Source organism: Zea mays, chromosome 2 (genome assembly GCF_902167145.1).
Source record: "Zea mays cultivar B73 chromosome 2, Zm-B73-REFERENCE-NAM-5.0, whole genome shotgun sequence".
Classification (NCBI taxonomy): domain Eukaryota; kingdom Viridiplantae; phylum Streptophyta; class Magnoliopsida; order Poales; family Poaceae; genus Zea; species Zea mays.
Window position 1 is genome coordinate 164,446,989 of NC_050097.1, and position 17,885 is coordinate 164,464,873.

A 17,885-nucleotide genomic window follows, 5' to 3' on the forward strand; every position below is an offset into this window, starting at 1 on the left:
ATCCAATTTGCACCAACTCTCCAAGATTCATTTCCATCCATCAAATTAAGAAGCATAATATGTCGTTCTTGACCGCTTTAGACTATGATTTAGTAGATATGTTTAACCCAGATAGTTTTTTCTCGAACACGCAGGAGAGCTGTGTATCTTTATATTAAAAGAAGAAAGAAAAGGGGTAGACCCTGTACAAAAGACTTTGCACGATTAGCCAAAGAAAAAACTGAGCGCACAAAGTAACAATACACCTACAGTAAGGCGAAAAGGAAGGAGGTTTCCTCTCGCCCCAGCAAGAACCCAAAAATCAGCCTCTTCCTTAGCCAAGGTCATGATCCTATCTATGCAAGGAGAAGCACCATCAAAGACACAATTATTAGTATGCTTCCAAATGCACCAGGAGCCAAGGAGGACTAAGGAGTTGAAGCCTTTTCGAGATTCACTCGCCACTCTCTCTCATCATCGTCCTGCCACACGATATCATGATATCAAAAGAAACCTCTCCGGGAGAAGGTGCCATATCTTGTAGGGAGAAATGGCTGAGGAGCTTGAACCAGAAAACTCTAGCGAACATACAACCAGTAAACGAATGACCAACTGTCTCCTCATGTTGGTCACATAAAAGGCAAGGTGGTGGGTATGGTAAGTTGCGTTGAGCTAGTCAATCTGTTGTCCAAATTTTCTTATGTATGACCAGCCACATAAAAAATCTGCATTTGTTCGGTGCCTAGGATTTCCAAACACGCTCCCAGGCCTCAAAATTTATGGAGCTATGGAAGAGATTGGAATAGGCCGATTTGCTCGAATATTGCCCAGAACAAGAGACCCTCCAACGATGAATATCTTGAGCATTAGACTACAGCTCCACATCCAAAAGCAAATCCCATAAATGTAGATTTTCAGTTAGCATGCTCATATAAATCCTCCTTGTACATCTTGGATCCAACGATTATTTGAGAGAGCTTCCTCAATAGTACGTTGGTTGGCTTTTCTTTTTGGAACAACGACGACAATGTTGGGTGCAAGATCCTCCAACCTGTGTCCCTGCAACCATCTATCTTTCCAGAATAGGGTCTCCTTTCCATTCCCAGTTGAGGTTTCAACAGCCATAGAGAAGAAGGCGTGTACGTGGTTCTGAAATTTGGTGGAAAGTTAGCCCAAGGTCGACTCAGATTAGTTTTTTGGAGCCAGAGCCATCTCAGTCTAAGGGCCCAATCAAGTTTTTGTAGATTTGAAATTCCAAGACCACCCAAATCTTTTGGCCTTTGGACCTTATCCCAAGCAATAATACAATGGACTCCTTTTGCATCCAATCTTCCTCGCCACAGAAAACATCTTCAGATCTTATCAGTTGCTTTAATTGACCACTGTGGGAGCTCTACTGCCATGCTGAAGTAGATAGTCATGGTAGTTTTCTTGTGGGCAGATACATATTGTTGTTTGATTTCTATTGATAGATACATGTGTTTAGATTGTTATGTGTACATTAGCATGTTTAATCATGTTGATTTTGCTCACTCAATAGATCCAATCTATTACTCTGCCGACGAGCCCTGCACGCTTATTGTGCCTGCAGAACCGCCCTAGTTGTAGGTCCCACATGCCTACGGACCGCGCTACGCGTCGCACGTCCATCTCGCTGGTGGGCCCCCACACGCCCACCAGTCGCGCCGACCTACAGCCACACACTATGCTGGTCCACCCAGCTCCACGACCTGATATCGTGCCAGCCCACACACCCTCACCAGTTGCGCCAGCCCGAGTCGAGACAACCTGCAACGCACCGTACTAGCCCGCGCACCACTCTACATTTGGCGCGCCCTCCTGGGCCATGCTCTCACGGGCCATGCAATTTGTTTTTTTTCCTAGTTTTCACTATTTTACACGAAATTAATTTCTACAACGATTCATATTATAATCGTTACACTTAAATAAATTCCTACTCAATTTGTTCAATAAATTTTTAATGCACATTTAAAAATGTAAGCATGCTTTGTATTTTTTGCACTATTTCTGATGTCATATCACTGTTTGTCTTTAAACCCATATATCCTAAGTTTTATTAAGACAAAACTCTCTTACCTTTCAAGAAAATCTCTAATCGCTCTTATTAAATTTGTTCCACATCATTGTACTTTCTTATGTGGTGTAACATTGTGATACCCGGTTTGCAAAGAAGAGAAGTTGGAGGTTATTCTTTTTGTTTCTTTTTTTCTCATTCGGGTGATGCGCTTTGGGAATTTGGAATTTGTGGAAAACATTCACCAGTATAACAGTAGAATGGTTGGTCGGGAGCTGTCGTGCAAGCGAGTTGGGCCGTGAATCTCAATCCGGCCCACTAGCCCTCCCCTAACCCTAGTCGCCCCCCTTTTCCCCCCTTGGATTGCAGCCCCCCCCCCCTTCCCCTCCCCTTTCTCTTGGACGCCGCCCCTCCCCTCTCCCATCTTCTTCCTCCTCAAACCCTTGCAGCCCTCACCACCCAAAACCCTAGCCCCCCCATTTCTCCCCCCTCCAAGGTGCAACCCTCCCACGTGGTTCTCCGTCGTGTGGCTGCGATCTCAAGTGGAGTTTGGAGGGAGGAAGGAGGAAGGGAAGAACTCAAGGTGAATTTGTGATTAACTTTTGTTGTTTTTGTGCTGCAATCAATTTGATTATGTGTTTATCTTTGCGAATCGGTAGAGGTGATGTCTAGAAATTTTGTGAGTGGGTGAACAGATTACAGGGTTTATCTTGTGGATTGTTTTGGGCTAATTAGATGTTGGAATTTAATTATAACATGTATACAAAACTTGTGGGGAATTTTATGTAGATGCCTCTGGAGTTTTTGTTTGTTATCACTGCTATCGGCGTTTCAGACCCGCGAGGACCGTCAACCGACCAGTGAATTTGTTGCTGCGTGTCCCTGCCCAGATGGGTTGATGCAAGATGGAACACAAGAGGGGAATGAGGCTTATGTTATCTTGCACCGGGGTGCTCGTAGTAGGGGTTACAAGCGTTGCGAGGGAGCGAGAGCGAGAGAGAGAGAGAAAGAGAGGGTTCGGCCTTGAGGTGAGCTGTCTGAGTCTGCCTCTACCGCGTCTCTCCTCCTCTGCCTGCCTCTGCTCGCCTGCCTTCGCCCATTCGTACGTCGCACGTTCGTACGTTCCGTCCCCCTAGAAGGCCCTGGACATCCCCTTCTATAGATACAAGGAGATGCCCAGCTGTACAATGGGGGTGTTGCTATGAGCTAACGTGGCTGGCGGAGAATTGCCTTGAGCCCTGTACATGTACTAACGTGGCCGTCGGAGAAGTGCCTTGAGTCCCGTACATGTACTAACGTGGTCGTTGGAGAAGTGCCTTGAGTCCCATAGAAGCATAGCTGGCGGTGCGGCATGGATGCTACTGACGTTCCCCTACTTCCGTAGGAGGTTGGGAGTAATCCGACGTCATGGGCGCACGCGGGGAACCATCATTACCTGTTACCGGAGTAACCTTAGATGAGACACCGGTCTTGTTCCTTCATAGCCTGAGGTAGCTAGCTAGGAGTAGGGTAATGATGTATCCCCTGCAGCGTAGTCGGTCCGAGGCTGAGGTCGGGCGAGGCGGAGACTTCTCCTGAGGCCGAGCCCGAGGTCGGGCGAGGATGTGACTCCTCCCGAGGCCGAGGCCTAGGGTCGGACAAGGCGGAGACCTTCTCCCGAGGCCGAGGCTGAGGTCGAGGCCTGAGGTCGGGCGAGGCGGAGCTCCCTGTTGCGCTCGAGGCCAAACTCGTGGGAGATCGTGACTCAGTTTTACCCTGGTGGTTGGCACAGTAGCCGGAGCGGGGCGAACAGTGTTGTTTTCCTATCAGAACGGTCAGTAAAGGGGCGAAGTGACTGCGGTCACTTCGACCTTGCCGACTGAGGCGCGTGTGTCAGGATAAGGTGTCAGGCGATCCCCGCATTAAATGCGCATGCGATACGGTCGGTTGGTAAGGCGATTTGGGCGAGGTCGCTGCACGACAAAGTCTGCCCGAGCTGGGCTTCGAGCGAGCCGAGGGTGCGTCTACTGACTGAGGGGACCCTCGGTCGAGGCGTGAATCCTTCGGGACTACTGTCCTTGCCCGAGGCTGGGCTCGGATGAGGTCGCGTCCCTTGGTAGACGAGGCCTGCGCTTTATCAGTCGTTTATGATTTACCCCTAATTACGATCCCCGACAGTAGCCCCCGAGCCTCGAAGGGAGTGTAGGTACTCGCTTGGAGGTTCTGCCGGATTTTGTGCAAGGGGACCGGCCCTTCTCGGTTATATTTTGTTCCGACGGGTGCGCATGAGCGCACCCGCTGGGTGTAGCCCCCAAGGCCTCGGAGAAGTGGTTTGACTCCCCTGAGGTCTTAATCCTTTTTGTGATGCCTCGGTCAGCCTTGTTGTTCCCTCATGCGGCCTGGCCGCAGCCCGGGTGCACGGTCAGGCTCCAAGTTTTCAAGCTGGTTTGTTGATGTGGTCAACGGTTTGGCCGTAGCCTAGTGCGAGAGCAGCCCCCGAGCCTCTGCACGGAGCGAGAGGACGATCAAGGATCGTCTCGACTTTTATTATACGCCCCTTCGTCGCCTTTCCGCAAGGAGGAAGGGGGGAAAGCGCCGTGTTACCCTCGGAGGGCACCGAACATGGTGTTTCTAGTGAGTTGCTAACGGGTGATCTGAGTGGACGCCCGAGCCCCGTTCGATAAGGGTCGGCTAGTGGCCCAGAGGCACGCTCCAAAAGTACCTATGGGTGATTTGCTAGACCCGGACCCATTTGATAGGGTTCGAGGGCTCGGTGCCTCCCTCCGGTGGGATTCCATTACAAATCGCTCCCGCTGGTCTTGGAAATGTCCTAGGGTACCTCGGGAGCGTAGCCCGAGCCTTGGCCATGTAACAGACGTACCCAGGGTCATCCCTGACTCTGCGTGCTCTGGGGCGGCTGTCGAACCCTTTCGAGGGGCTAGCCTTCGAATCCCTGATCAGTAGAGGGCTCAGAGCCCGAGTGCTCTTGGGCGGTTTACGAACCCCGGAGGGCGCAACCTTCGAACCCCTGAATAGTAGGAGGGCTCGGGGCCCGTTTCCTTGGCCGAGAAGGATCCCTTTTCGAAATATCCCCTTTCCCGATCCCTGTGGCAAGAGAGAGAGAGAGAGGGAGGAAAAAGGATATGAATTTAAATAATGTGGCACACCATTTTTGGCGCGGTCATCATGACGGAGACAAAACGACGCCTGCTTCGCCTGCCGGAGGTGTCGCTTGTCCTGCCAAGGAGTTAATGCGACGGGACGGGCGATTCGCGAGGCATCTGTTGCGCGTGTGTGGGTCGTTCGAGGAATAGAACATGGGTGCGTCGTCTTTTATGCTGTGGGAGAGGGCTCCCCTGCCGTTTCGGGAGAGGATGCGAACCTGTAGGTGATTGGATCGCTGCTTCCGCACGCCTGTTGCTGCAATTACTGCCAGTCCGCCTCTGATCATATCGACCGTCGTGCCTGTCCCCGCGGTTGAGTGACCCGTGATTGTTGCACTTAATCGGCACTGTTGGGTCACGGGTAGGGCTGCCTCGAGTCGCGGCACTGGTTCTGCAGTCGAGAAGACACGACATTGGCGCAAGTGGCAGTGTGGTTTCCTTGCACGTAGTAATCGGTGCGCCGGTTACATGACATGTGGGCCCGGGCTTCCTTGCTGGACCGCCGGATGTGACGGAGTCGAAAGGGTGCACAACCATGGCGCGGTTGCATGCTTCCTGCATGGCGGTCCGCCCTTTTGATCGCTGGTTTTGGTGAGGATGAGGGAATGCTTATAACCGCGGGGCGGTTACATGCTTCGCGTGCGGCGGTTTGCCTTTTCGCGTTTCGGGTCAGCTCGCATGACGTGTGGGACCCAGCCCTCGTGTCGCAGGGTGGGCACCCTGGAGCGCGTCGATGGAGACTTTGCCTGTAACGCTTGGGGTGCAAGTGAGGAGATCTACCTTTAAAAAGGGATCGACCCCCCGGGCGGTAGCCATGCCTTCGCACTCCTCTCATCCATCGTGTCTTTCCACCTTCCGAGCCCCCAGATGGGGTGCACCTGTGTTGCCTTCTTCTTGCTGCTGTTGGAGGAGCGCGACCCCGTGGGGGTTGGTGCTCTCCAGTCGTCACTTGGCTTCAAGGATTTTCATCACGCAGCCCGGCTGCAGTCCCCCGCCGGTGGTCACCCAGGATGATGACCGCAGGCCTCATGGTGGGGAAGAGCGAGCCGGGCCATGGCCTCCCCCCTGCCCTCAGCTTCAAGGATGTTCATCAACCGTGCTGGGGAGGAGGGTGCGCCGAGTCAGGGCCCGCCTCCGCGTGGGCAGCGGCCCGCTCCTTCCCTCAGTGATCGGGGGAGGAAGGCGTTCGCCGTCTGTGGCGCTGGTAGCTGCCGCGTGTCTGGCCCCCCGGCCTGAGCGGCTCTAGCGCTGCTTTCGGTGCTGCCTCCTACTACTGGGGCGGAGCGTGGCTGCTCATCCGCCGCACGGGTGTCGGTCGTGCGCGGGCCGGCCACGTCCTGGTCCTCCTTGCGCCGTCGGCTGCACCGGGGGGGTCGCACAACACGTCGTACGCCGCGAGGGCGGTACTCGTGTTCTGGGACAGCCTCGGCGAGGATGGGAGTGAGGACCTGCCGGTGCGCATTAGGGCGGCCGCCGTTCGCCGGTGCGGTGTTGGTCGGCAGGTGGCCGCTGTCGTCGGTGCTGAGGTGGTGGTCGCCATAGGTGAGGCTTCCTCTGTCGAAGTGGTTGCCTCTGCCGACGAGACCGTCAGTGCCACCTGTGCTTCGGACCTCCAGCTCTTTGGCTTTAATGGCTGGTTCTCATTCCCTGTGAGGGGACATGAACGAGGGCCTTTCAGCAGTAGCGTTTGCCCTGAGGCCATTGGTGCTACTGTCTAGCCACCCAAGGCGGAGGTTGTTGTCGCGCTGCTGGTGCAGTGGTCGCCGGCGAGCCACCTGGGGTTTGTTATCCCGCAGGCCTTCTGGTGTGGAGGTTGTTCATTCCTGCGAGAATGGAGCCGGAGTCCCATTTGTAATGGTACCTTCTTGAGAGCAAGATGTAATAGCTTTAAGTACTAAGACATCTGCCGTAGGTCGGGAAAACCGCCGAGGGCGCTGCCGACGTCTAAGTCTAGGTACCATTGTTACCCCAAGTACGTGTGTTTGTTCTTTGTGGCTGCTGAGGCCTAAACATTTGGGTATAAAGCCGTGTTTCTTTCCTCTTGTTTCGAGCATTAGGACTTGTTCGTCGGTAGCAGAATCACTTATCCGAGCGTGAGCTACCTTTCGTGGAAGGTGACGAGTGAGGTATCCGTATCCCGGAGGCGTAGGAGTCCCTCGGCTCGGTCAGCCTTGCTGTTCAAGGTCTCTCTCGCTCGTCATTAGGATTCCGTTATTGACACAGTCGAAATGCACGAAAGTCGTTTTGGCGGAAAACTTTTCCGAGGAAAAATCTGACGCAGAGGGGGCTTCCCCCTTTCTAGACCCGAGGCGACCTCTCGGGTCAGGACCCTTGCGGAGGGCCTGGCTGTGGTCGTCGGGTCTGCCTGGTCTGCCCGAGCCATGGCCTCACAGCAGCGTGCCTGGGCCGAAGGTATGTTTTGCCCGCTCTGTGACTTTGTTTATGTCTCCATTCTTCTCCTTGCGTCTGAAGAATGTTGTCCTGCTATCTGCAGGGTTCGAGACGGCTCTTAACGAGTCCGTCAAGAACTGCAAGGTGCTTGCCCAGGCGGCTGAGCAGAAGGAGGCTGATCGTGTGGCCATGTCCGAGACCATCTCGGCTCTCTGCCAGGCCTTTGGCCTCGACGACGTCCCCTCGGGTAGCCCCCCCCAGAGTCATCTGCGGGCCTTGGGTGGCCATGTGCGCAACAGACTCCGTGGGGCGCTGCACCACGACGTTAGGCAGGCCTTCGCCGTGCTCGCTTCCCACTACGACGTGGATCTGGAGTGGGTCGGCAAGGGGTACTGCTTACCCGACGAAGAGGAGGCTGCCTTAGCCGAGGTCCAGAGGCTTGACGCGGCTGTCGAGGGCCCAAGCGTGGCGCTGGCTTCCTCCTTTGAGGTGGAGATCCTTCCGCCCATGTCGCAGCCCGAGGCCGGGCTGGATTCTACCGAGGGTGGAAACGACGCCGAGGGTGCCGCCCCTCCCCCTGCCGATGTCTAAGCCTGCAGGAACAGTTTTTTAAGTATGCTCATGTTTTTTGTGGCCGCTGAGGCCTAAACATTTTAATTGTCGGATTATAAAGCTGTGTTTTCTTTCCTCTTGTTTCGTGCGTTAGGACTTGTTCGGTAGCAGAATCGCTTATCCGAGCGTGAGTTACTTTTTGCGGAAGGTGATGAGTGACGTATCCGTATCCTGGAGGCGTAGGAGTCCCTCAGCTCGGTCGGCCTTGTCGCTTACGTGTTCTCTCGTCGTTTTTAGGATTCTGTTATCGATATAGTCGAAAAGCACGAAAAGTCGTTTTGGTATAAAAGCTTTTGAGCGTTAGGACTTGTTCGGTAGCAGAATCGCTTATCCGAGCGTGAGCTACCTTTCGCGGAAGGTGATGAGTGAGGTATCCGTATCCCAGACGCGTAGGAGTCCCTCGGCTCGGTCGGCCTTGCCGCTCAAGGTCTTCTTGCTCGTCTTTAGGATTCTGTTATCGACGCAGTCGAAAAGCGCGAAAGTCGTTCTGGTAAAAGACTTTTCCGAGGAAAATTTTGACGCAGAGGGGGGGTTCCCCCCTTCTAGCCCCCGAGGGAGGGTCGGGCTTTGCCGAGGCAAGGCTGATCCTTCCTTGATGGTTAGACTTTATTTATGCATGTAAAGAAAGCGAGATACATGAACGACTTGAAACATTTTAAGGGTAAAAGCGACATAGCTGTTCGATGTTCCTAGCGTTGCTGTAGACCTCGCCTTGATCATTGGCCAGCTTATATGTCTCGGGCTTCAAAATCTTGGCGATGATGAATGGCCCTTCCTAGGGAGGAGTAAGCTTGTGGCATCCTCGGGCGTCTTGTCGCAGCCTAAGTACCAAGTCTCCCACTTGAAAGTCTCGGGGCCGAACCCTTCGGGCGTGGTAGCGTCACAGAGACTGCTGATACCGCGTCGAATGTAGTAAGGCTATGTCCCGAGCCTCTTCTAGCTGGTCCAACGAATCCTCTCGGCTGATCTGGTTGCTTTGATCATTGTAAGCCTTTGTCCTCGGGGAACTGTATTCCAAGTCCGTGGGTAAGATGGCCTCGGCCCCATAGACTAGGAAAAACGACGAGAAGCCCATGGCCCGGCTCGACATCGTCCTCAGACTCCAAACCACCGAGGGTAGTTCTTTTATCCACCTCTTGCCGAACTTGTTGAGGTCGTTGTAGATCATCGGCTTCAGTCCCTGCAAAATCATACCGTTGGTGCGCTCCACCTGCCCATATGTCATTGGGTGAGCTACGGTGGCCCAGTCCACACGGATGTGGTGGTCCTCGCAGAAGTCCAGGAACTTTTTCCTAGTGAACTGCATGCCATTGTCGATGATGATGGAGTTTGGGACCCCAAAGCGATGGATGATATTTGTGAAGAACGCCACCGCCTGCTCGGACCCGATGCTAGTTAAGGGTCGGACCTTGATCCACTTGGAGAATTTGTCGATGGCGACCAGCAGGTGCTTGAAGCCCCCAGGTGCCTTCTGCAAGGGACCGACGAGGTTTAGACCCCAGACGGTAAACGACCAAGTGATGGGTATTGTCTGCAGGGCTTGAGCGGGCAGGTGCGTCTGTCTCGCGTAGAATTGACACCCTTGGCAGGAGCGTACAATCCTAGTGACGTCGGCCACCGCGGTCGGCCAATAGAAACCTTGTCGGAAAGCGTTTCCCACAAGGGCCCGAGGCGCTGCATGGTGTCCGCAAGCCCCCGAGTGTATTTCTTGTAACAGCTCTTGTCCTTAGGTAATGGATATGCATCGTTGGAGGATGCCCGAGGGGCTGCGGTGGTATAACTCTTTTCATCACCCAGTAAAACGAACGACTTGGCGCGCCGAGCCAGTCGCCGAGCTTCGGTCTTGTCGAGGGGCAGCTCTCCTCGGAGGAGATATTCCAGGTACGGGGTCTGTCAGTTTTGGTATGGCGCAACCCCGTTCTGTTCTCCCTCAACGCGCAGGGCCTCACCCTCGGCGGCCGAGGGTACCTCGGGCTAGGCCGAGGTCTCCTCAGGTTCGGGCGCGTCGTCGAGTTTGACGGATGGTTGATATATGTCCCTGGAGAAGACGTTTGGGGGAACTGTCGTTCACCCCGAGGCTATTTTCGCTAGCTCATCCGCAGTCTCATTGTACCGTCGAGCAACATGGTTGAGCTCTAGCCCATAGAACTTGTCTTCTAAGCGTCAAACTTCGTCGCAGTAGGCCTCCATTTTTCGATCCCGACAGTGGGAGTTCTTCATGACCTGGTCAATAACGAGCTGTGAGTCGCCATGAGCGTCGAGGCGCCGAACCCTTAGCTCGACGGTGATGCGCAGTCCATTAACCAAGGCCTCGTACTCAACCACGTTGTTTGACGCCGGAAAATGGAGGCGCAGTATGTAGCGTACATGTTTCCCAAGGGGTGAGATGAAGAGCAAGCCAGCACCTGCTCCTGTTTTCATAAGCGACCCATCGAAGTACATGGTCCAAAGTTTGGGCTGTATTGGAGCTATTGGCAATTGGGTGTCGACCCATTCAGCCAGGAAGTCTGCCAAGACTTGAGATTTTATGGCCTTCCGAGGAGCGAATGAAAGTGTTTCGCTCATGAGTTCCACTGCCCATTTTGCTATCCTACCCGAGGCCTCTCGGCACTGGATGATCTCTCCTAGGGGGAAGGATGACACCACAGTCACCGGATGAGACTCGAAGTAGTGTCACAACTTTCGTCGTGTCAGAATTACTGCATACAGTAGCTTCTGGATTTGTGGGTAGCGGATCTTGGTCTCAGATAGCACCTCGCTGATGAAGTAGACCGGTCTCTGGATGAGCAGTGCATGCCCCTCTTCTCGTCTCTCGACTACGATCGCGGCTGATCACCTGAGTGGTTGCGGCTACGTAGATCAAGAGGGCTTCTCCCGCAGCGGGGGTCACCAAGATGGGCGCATTAGTAAGGAGCGCCTTTAAGTTTCCGAGGGCTTCTTCGGCCTCGGGGGTCCAAGTGAAGCGCTCGACCTTCCTTAAGAGGCGTATAAGGGCAATCCTTTCTCGCCGAGGCGCGAGATGAAGCGGCTCAGAGCCGCAAGGCATCCCATGACCCTCTGTACTCCTTTTAAATCTCTGATGGGTCCCATGTTGATGATGGCTGCAATCTTCTCCGGGTTGGCCTCGATCCTTCGTTTGGAGACGATGAACCCTAGGAGCATGCCTCGGGGGACTCCGAAGACACACTTCTCGGGGTTGAGTTTTACGCCCTTTGCACGTAGGCACCCGAAAGTTGCTTCGAGGTCGGAGGCTTTCCTTGTCTTGACAACGATGTCATCGACGTAAGCCTCGACCGTTCTGCCGATGTGCTCCCCGAACACATGGTTCATGCACCTTTGGTAGGTTGCGCCTGCATTCCTCAAGCCAAATGGCATAGTAGTGTAACAATACACGCCAAAGGGTGTGATGAAAGAAGTCGTGAGCTGGTCGGACTCTTTCATCTTGATTTGGTGATAGCCTGAATAGGCGTCGAGGAAAGACAGGGTTTCGCACCCAGCAGTGGAGTCCACAATTTGATCGATGCGAGGCAGAGGGTAGGGAACCTTTGGACATGCTTTATTTAACCCAGTGTAGTCCACGCACATCCTCCATTTCCCCCCTTTTTTCTTTACAAGCACAGGGTTAGCTAACCATTCTGGATGGAATACCTCTTTGATGAACCCTGTAGCCATCAGCTTGTGGATCTCCTCACTGTCGTAGCGTCCCCCGCGCCTGGGGTGGTAGCCTCGGCGCACCGTTTCCTCGAGGCAGGCTCGACGGTCGCGGTGGCGCTGATCGTCGCTGAGGCGATTCGGGGCCGCAGGCGTCCCGTCCCGTGTGCGCTTGGTGTGGACCGAGGCCTCCCGAATGCGTCGGGAGGGCGTTGCGCGATGCTTCGAGGGGTCTCCTCGCCTCCGGGAGGCAGAGCTCTCGGCTTGTCGGACAGCGGCATTTTCCAGGAGGCCCTTGAGCTCGCCCTGGATACGCCGCCCCTCGGTGGTGGATGGTCCGGCATTGTTCGAAGTAGCATCGCCACTGCAGCTAGGTTCTGGCTGGCCCCGCTGAAGGCCAGGGGCAGCCCTGCCCTGGCATCGTCAACGATACAGCGCTGGACGTCCCAGGCCTGATGACGCGCTCCTCCGGTGAGTGCCCGACCTGCCCACTCCTGCTCGATGTTTTGTCAGAGCTGCACAAGTTGCCCCGCTTCTTCGTCGAGCTTGGCCTGCATCTCGCGAAGTTGCTCAAGCTGTGTGTCCTGACCCCCCGCAGGGACTTGGACCACAGCTAGCTCCCGCGGGATCTCAACGCGAGGCACAGGTGCAAGGGTGCCATCACTTCCTGGCATACCAAGGTGGTTTTCTCTGTCGTGATCTTCCTGATCGATGTGGTAGCACTCGCGAGTTGGGTCGCAACCCTCGTCGTCAAGGCTGTGACCATCATCAGAGCAGCCGTAGAGGCGGTGGTCACATGCGGACATGAAGTCGCGCATGGCACTGGGATCACGGAGTCCAGAGAAATCCCAACTGACGTCGAGGTCGTTCTCTTCCTCGGAACCCGCAGGTCCGGAGGTTGAGATGGACGTCAGTCGGTCCCAAGTTGACCACATATGGTACCCCGAAAGGTCAGGATATGCCCTCACGAACGCGCTCACCGAAGCGGGGTCGCTTGGTGGGTCAAAGCTGAATCTAAAAGGGACAGGGTGGAAAACGGACGGTACCTTTTGGTCGATGGACGGTGGTGAAGTCGCATCGGAGATGGACTGCACCGTTATCTCAGGTACGAGGCTAATGCCCAACAAGTCCTTTGCGAGGGTGCTGGCGTCATCAGTCCGCTTGGGGTTGGCACGTTGCGGGGAAGCGACATCCGTCGTTGTCTCAGGTGCGAGGACAACACCCGTCATGTCCCCCGCAGGGGTGCCGGTGTCGTCGACTCGCTCAGGTTCGACAGCCGATGAGGTGTCGCCTCCTGCCTGGCCATGGTTGCCCCGTCTCCGTCTCCTCCGGCAAGGAGGGTGGCAGGGTTGACCCAGGTGTTCCTCTTCCGCCACGTGGAGATGTCGTCGTCGTCGAGTTCGTCTCCGCCGGGCGAGCTAACGACCGTCGTCGTTGTCGTGCTGCGAGGGGAGCAGTACCATGTCGTAGCCACCGTCGAGGGACATGAACTCGAGACTTCCAAAGCGGAGCACCGTCCCGGGCTGAAGAGGCTGCTAAAGGCTACCCATCTGGAACTCAATGGGAAAGTATTCGTTAACACGCAGCGGGCCCCTACCTAGAGCGCCAACTGTCGGCATTTCGGACCTGCGAGGACCGTCAACCGACTAGTGAATTTGTTGTTGCGTGTTCCTGCCCAGATGGGTTGATGCAAGATGGAACACAAGAGGGGAATGAGGCTTATGTTATCTTGCACCGGGGTGCTCGTAGTAGGGGTTACAAGCGTTGCGAGGGAGCGAGAGCGAGAGAGAGAGAGAGAAAGAGAGGGTTCGGCCTTGAGGTGAGCTATCTGAGTCTGCCTCTACCACGTCTCTCCTCCTCTGCCTGCCTCTGCTCGCCTGCCTTCGCCCGTTCGCACGTCGTACGTTCCTTGGAAGGCCATGGACATCCCCTTTTATAGATACAAGGAGATGCCCAGCTGTACAATGGGGGTGTTGCTATGAGCTAACGTGGCTGGCGGAGAATTGCCTTGAGCCCTGTACATGTACTAACGTGGCTGTCGGAGAAGTGCCTTGAGTCCCGTACATGTACTAACGTGGCCGTCGGAGAAGTGCCTTGAGTCCCATAGAAGCATAGCTAGCGGTGCGGCATGGATGCTGCTGACGTTCCCCTACTTCCGTAGGAGGTTAGGAGTAATTCGATGTCATGGGCACACGCGGGGAACCATCATTACCTGTTACCGGAGTAACCTTAGATGGGACACCGGTCTTGTTCCTTCATAGCCTGAGGTAGCTAGCTAGGAGTAGGGTAATGATGTATCCCCTGCAGCGTAGTCGGTCCGAGGCTGAGGTCGGGCGAGGCGGAGACTTCTCCTGAGGCCGAGCTCGAGGTCGGGCGAGGATGTGACTCCTCCCGAGGCCGAGGCTGAGAACGAGGCCTAGGGTCGGACAAGGCGGAGACCTTCTCCCAAGGCCGAGGCCTTAGGTTGGGCGAGGCGGAGCTCCCTGTTGTGCTCGAGGCCAAACTCGTGGGAGATCGTGACTCAGTTTTACCCTGGTGGTTGGCACAGTAGCCGGAGCGGGGCGAATAGTGTTGTTTTCCTATCAGAACGGTCAGTAAAGGGGCGAAGTGACTGCGGTCACTTCGACCTTGCCGACTGAGGCGCGCGTGTCAGGATAAGGTGTCAGGCGATCCCCGCATTAAATGCGCATGCGATATGGTCGGTTGGTAAGGCGATTTGGGCGAGGTCGCTGCACGACAAAGTCTGCCCGAGCTGGGCTTCGGGCGAGTCGAGGGTGCGTCTGCTGACTGAGGGGACCCTCGGTCGAGGCGTGAATCCGTCCGGGACTACTGTCCTTGCTCGAGGCTGGGCTCGGATGAGGTCGCGTCCCTTGGTAGACGAGGCCTGCGCTTTATCAGTCATTTATGGTTTACCCCTAATTACAGTCCCCGACAACTGCTATCATAATTTTAAAGTTATGAAATTATTAAGCAGCGCCGCTGCAGTTTGGTGGGTGTGGGGAGAGATGTTACCCGCGGTGGGGTGTAAGATTTTGCGTAGGTGTGGCGTCGTTTATGAGCCTTATTTTGTGAAATTAGGGCACTAAGTTGTGTGTCAAAAACAGGTGGTGGACTTCCAAATTGTACTTAGGGATTTTCCCAAACTTCCGGTGAAGGCAAGTAAAACAGTGATGGTTATTTCGTCTGTCGATTGAAGAGCCTTATACTTGTTTATGTTTGTGCTATTTGTGTTCGTATTCATATTCCTAATTGGGTACCATCGTTTGAAGATATTCATGTTTTATTGATTACATATGTTGAGGTTGTGGTTTGATCATGTTACCCATGTGGTTTATTATGTGGAATCGGTGGAAGTATATGTCTAGCACATTTTATTTGGGAAGAACTCATATTGTTGTCATGCATAATGCATTCATCATCCATTGCATGGAAGTTTCATCGTGATCTTATGGTCCGACCGTACCGGTACAATGAGCATCATATTTTGCCCGAGAAGGGGTATGATGCAGCTTCATATCCTTAGAGGTATGAAGGCAGAAGTCATTACTGCATCTGTAGCCATGTGCATTCATGGGAGAAGTGTGGAACCTATTATGTGGATGTGGATAGTGTGGATCTTTACATTGTGATTCATCTTGGCATTAAGTAATTGGTTACTTGCTTACTTGTTGCAAATTAATATTCAAGAAGGAAGTTATGAACTACGTGGTTGTTTAAGCACGGTTGGTTTACATTGTCCAATTGTTGTTTGCTCTTTTTACTTGCTGAGATGTGTCACCTCACTCTTGCATTGTCTGATGCAGGCACCTGATCTCTGTTTTGGGAAAGAAGGGATGTAGCAGGACGGCCACTACACCTTTAAATAAAGGAATCACTGCTTAATAATGTTGTTAAACAGGGAGGGTCAAGTCTAGGGAATTATTGTGTTCTAGCCTTTCATGGTAGTTGAGCTGATTTTTGGGGTGGGCTGAGTTACCTATCTTTTATTTGGTCATGAATGTTCATTACTACTTTTGCATGTTGATTATACTACGTGAATTATCTTTCTTTTATACCTTTATAAACTCTATGTTCCCCCCTTGTTATGCTTCTTTCAAGGGAGGTGCTGCTAGATTTTGCAATACTTTCTTTCTCTATTTCTTTTCTTGTGTTGCATAAGTTTACTGGGAAGGGTATTTGGTAACATCCATTGTGTGGGATCAGTGGGGTGTTACAGTTGGTATCAGAGGAATAGGTTGTAGGTCCTAGCAAGTGGAATAACACTAAATTGACACACTGCACATATAGGATGGGTTTTCTGCTTTACTATTGATATGTTATGTTATTGTCTGTGCTAGTTTGACATTATCTGAAGAGATGCTATGCCAATCTTATTTACTTATTATTCTCACCCCTATGGCTGCAGCTATGCCGCCTCGTAGGGCTCGGGGTAGTCCGCAAGTTCCTAGTGGGGACTCGATGAGTCCGGCGGCAATGTTAGCCACGATGCAGGCCATGCAGCAGGAGTTGGCCATTCTGAGGCAAGCTATTCCTGTTGCCCCTACGGGTGCTGCTCAGGGAGCCGATGGTGGAGGAGTGCCTGGGGGCGCTGTCCTTGCGGGTGCTGCTCCAGGTGGCGAGGCCGAGGTGCCTCTTCCAGTCAGTGGTCTTCCTCTGATGCAGTGGATGGGCATGAAGTTGGATACTTTTGATGGCAGTGGTACTCCGGTCGAGGCGGCAGATTGGCTAACTTACGTGGAGGATAAGATGAACGTCTTTGAGATTGTGTATGGTGATCGTGTTCGCTTTGGCACACAACTGCTGAAGAGAGAGGCTCAAATTTGGTGGAGAGGCATGCAGGCAGCGCACTCCTCCTCACCAGGAGTCCTGTCTTGGGATGTCTTCATCAGGCAGTTTGAAAGGAGGTTCTACCCAGTCACCTTCCTGGAGAAAATGAAGATTGATTTGCAGTCCTACAAGCAAGAGAAGAAGTCTGTCACAGAGTATGAAGTGGGCTTCAACAAGATGGTTTGTCCCTCATGTGGCTTATAATGAGATGGAGAAGGCGAGCTAGTTCCGTCAGGGCCTGAAACCTTCTATCAGGCATGCCCTGGGAGCCTTTCTGTTGGTGGACTTCCGTACTACAGTGGAGCAGGCACTGGGTGTGGAGATGCAACACCAGTATACCATGGAGTCGCAGAAGTCTTCGGGTGTTGATCAGCCTCGTGGCCAGGACGCGAGGAGGGGCAACACTGGAGGTCCAGCCCACAAGAGGGGCAAGTCTCAGCATCAGCGCCACCATCCCTACCATGGCAAATCTTCTGACTTAGGTACTTCGGGAGGAAGTACTCAGAGGTTTCGGGCTGTTCCTAAGCCCGGGCTAGGGCTGGTGTGTTTCCATTGTGGTGATGCGCATCGCCGTGCAGAGTGCCAGTGGAATGGCAGGTGTTCAATCTACAGTCAAGACCACAAGGATGTGGTGTGTAGGAGGAATCCTAATGGGAAGCTCAGATGGGAGCCAGTGACTTCCTCCTCTTCTCAGGGCACTGTCAACATGATGTCAAGCGCTGAGCAACAATTTTCAGTTCCACTCCCTCCGCAACAGTTTTATGTGCCTGGGACTTCTCAGTTCGTGCCGATGCAGGGTTTTCCTCAGTATCTGGCTGCGCCTACTCCTGCACCGACTACTCCTGTGTCGTCTCAGTTTGGAGCTCCACGTCTGCCTCACTCGGCAGCTCAGTGGGGTTCTTCTGTTAATTTCACTCCGGGAGCTTCCTCTTTTGCGGGTATTTCCAGAGCTTATGTGCTACCCGCTGCGGATGCCAGAGAGCAAGGAGACGTGGTGACAGGTACGGTTTCAGTTGATTCGTTTGTGGCCCATGTTCTTTTTGACTCTGGCGCTTGCTATTCGTTTGTTTCGAAGAATTTTGTGTCGCGGGCTGGTCCTTCGGTGCAGAGGTTGGGTCACCCAATTTTGGTTAGTTCTGCTAATGGCTCCATTAGTAGCTGTGCAGTTTGTCTGGGGTGTTCCGTCATTCTTCCTGATGAGGTCTTTTTGGCCAATCTTGTTGTGATTTCCTTGGGGGCATTCGATG